This window comes from Peromyscus maniculatus, chromosome 12 (genome assembly GCF_049852395.1).
Source record: "Peromyscus maniculatus bairdii isolate BWxNUB_F1_BW_parent chromosome 12, HU_Pman_BW_mat_3.1, whole genome shotgun sequence".
Classification (NCBI taxonomy): Eukaryota; Metazoa; Chordata; class Mammalia; order Rodentia; family Cricetidae; genus Peromyscus; species Peromyscus maniculatus.
The window spans coordinates 46,219,918-46,223,305 of NC_134863.1; positions in this window are offsets into that span (position 1 = coordinate 46,219,918).

The window sequence follows — 3,388 nt, forward strand, 5'->3', positions numbered from 1 at the left end:
AGTTTTAACTTGACTATTGTTGTTTTTTCAGACAGAATCCCAGGTAGCCCAGGCTGGCCCGAATCTCACTGTGTAGCTAAAGGTGGCCTTGAACTCCCGATGCCCCTGCCTCCACATCCAAGCGCTGTGATTACAAATGTACACCACCATTTCCTACTGCTACTATTGCTCTTATAAACAATGTTAATGAAGTCACATTTTTTTGGAGACCATTCATTCAAAGTTCTGAAAGATGCAGCTGTTTGCTACAACAAGCTTTGTTTCCTCTTTAAAATGCAGAGACTTCTTCCCTCACTAAATGGAAAGGTTAACAGGGAAGGTATAAGGAAAGCTTGGAATGCAGAAACATAGTTCCACAGTTTACTACTGACTGCTACAACCGTAGAAAAGTCGGATGTCACCCCTGGGCTTCTGTTTTCTACTCAAAATGAATGAGTCAGTCCCGGCTGTGCGGCCAGCACCTCTATTGGACTGTAGTATAGTAATAATAATAATAATAATAATTTCAATAGATAACTTTAAGATTTCTTCTGATTCTCACATGGTATGAGCTTCTGCTTCTGCAGTAATTATCCAATTGATAACCAAATGCTCCATCATCAAGAGAACCTAGATGAGTCAAAATGGCACACTAGAACAAAACCTCTCCTGTCAAAAAAGCCCATGTCCAAAGTTTAGCTCCCCAACATTCCCTGATCTGTTGCCTCTTCAGCCAATCTAATAAAGAATGCAGAGGCACGTAATTACTATTTCTTAGTTACATAAATTCTTTTAAAGTATATAGGCCAATAAAAATATATTAAGTCTATGCCTTAGTTTTCCTACATTCTGACTTACAGTATTTTCATCTACATTCGAGATACTCTACAACTCAAAGTAGGCTACTTAATATTCTCATACTTCTAAAATCTAGTAAAAATAGCCGGGCGGTGGTGGCGCACGCCTTTAATCCCAGCACTCGGGAGGCAGAGGCAGGCGGATCTCTGTGAGTTCCAGGCCAGCCTGGGCTACCAAGTGAGTCCCAGGAAAGGCGCAAAGCTACACAGAGAAACCCTGTCTCAAAAAAAAAAAAAAAAAAAAAAAAAACCTAGTAAGAAAAAGATAAAGCAGAATATTAATAATTATCATATTCTGCCAAGTTTTCATAAAAATATGTTGAATGTCATTTTTCAGACTAGAAAAACAAGTAAAAGAAAAATAAAAAAAGAAAGGTGGCACATGCCTTTAATCCCAGCACTCGGGAGGCAGAGCCAGGTGGATCTCAGTGAGTTCGAGGTCAGCCTGATCCAGGACAGGCACCAAAACTACACAGAGAAACCCTGTCCTGAAAAACCAAAAGAAAAAAAAAAAAGAAAAAGAAAAAGAAATTCTGCTGACAATGCCGGTCAGGTCAAATGTCTACCTGCCATTACTTAGAAAAAGGAGGAACTAGCTAATGAAACGTATTCAGGGAAACTGAGCCATGGCATTTCAGCCACGTTTCTGAAAATTAACGTGCAGTGAAACAGTTTTGGTACTAGCACAGTGAGACGGTTTTTCTTTATCTGTGGGCAGCAAATGAAGCACTTAACTGCAAAAATAGAAAAATAAGAAATTTTCTTATCACGTTTTAAAAAAGGAATGAGCCAGGCAGCGGTGGCGCACGCCTTTAATCCCAGCACTTGGGAGGCAGAGCCAGGTGGATCTCTGTGGGTTCGAGGCCAGCCTGGGCTACAGAGTGAGTTCCAGGACAGCCAGGGCTACACAGAGAAACCCCGTCTTGAGAAAAAAAAAAAAAATGACAGATGAAAGGGCTGAAGAATGGCTCAGTAGTTAAGGTGTTACTGCTCTATCAGAGAACTGGAGTGTGGATCCCAAAAACCTGTAGCTCCAGATTCAAGGGAGCTGACACCAACTTCTGGTTCCCTCCAGCAGATACACACACTTCTCTCTCTCTCTCTCTCTCTCTCTCTCTCTCTCTCTCTCTCTCTCTCTCTCTCTCTCTCTCTCTCTCTCTCACACAAACACACACACACCTCTCACAAACATACTCTCTATGCATACACATACACTTTCACACACACACTCTCTCACACACACACTCTTTCACTCACACACACACTAATTAAATATTTTTAAAAGAAATGCAAAATTAGAAAAGGTAATTATTATTATAATAATATTATTATTAATCAGAGTTAAATTTTCAGTTTTTATCCACCATGCATTCCAATGTTACAAACACTATAGTAGAGAAAATATTTCGAAGACAAGACTGTTTGTGGTTCTGTTTATAAAACACAGAAAACATCCTTTCCAAGGGATTCTGGATTTCTGAGAATGAAATGCAAGCCTTCGCAACCTGAGTGCTACATATTTATAAACTATGGAAGTACAGCTCACCATAATATAGAAATGTCCCTGTCAGCAAAAAATACCATGTGGTCCTCCACTTTATTTTGAAAGGACCATAATTTTTTGTTTTTATATACTCTTGGTTAAGGGCTCTAATGACTATAACAGAATAATTGATGATATTTAGCCCCTAAGTTTAGAGAACAGAAGCATTGCCAGAATTTAAACAGTTGCTTGTAGGCAGTTAGAAAAATCAGATCTGTGCTGTGCTCCTTAATGATATCAGAACATTCTAAAAGATAAAATGCCAAGCTCCCCAATGTCATCTTTGATTTACAGATGTACCTTCAACACTCAAACACATTGTAATTGTTTCTGAGGACACAGATATATTCTTTTTTAGGTTTCTTTTTCTTTCTTTCTTTCTTTTTAATTGTTGCTGTTTTTATTGTTTTGTTATTGAGTCTTTTGTTTGTTTTGAAACAGGGTCTCACATGTAGCCCTGGTTGACCTGGAACTCACTATGTAGACCAGGTTGTCCTTGAACTCACTGAGATCCACCTGCCTCTGCCTCCCAAGTGCTGGGATCAAAGGAGTGCACCTCCAGGCCCAGTCTGGTTAATATTTTTCTTAACCACAATTAAATTGTCTTTCAAATGTGGCACTTTTCAGAGATTAGATTTAAAAAAAAATCCTTTCTAAAATCCATTCCCAATATATCAGGAGCAGGATTTTAAATGTTTTCACTATGGGACAAAGGTCAAGAGTGAAGTAAGGACTGAGACACAGCTCAGTGATACAGTGCTTACCTAGCATGCACAGGGCCCTAGATCTGGTCCCCAGTCTCTCTCTCTCTCTCTCTCTCTCTCTCTCTCTCTCCTCTCTCTCTCTCTCTCTCTCTCTCTCTCTCTCTCTCTCTCTCTCTCTCACACACACACACACACACACACACACACACACACACACACACACACACAAAGTGAAATGAACAACTTTGGCCCTTCAGGTGAAATACATATAGAAATAACAGCAAGAACACAATGATGAATGCATG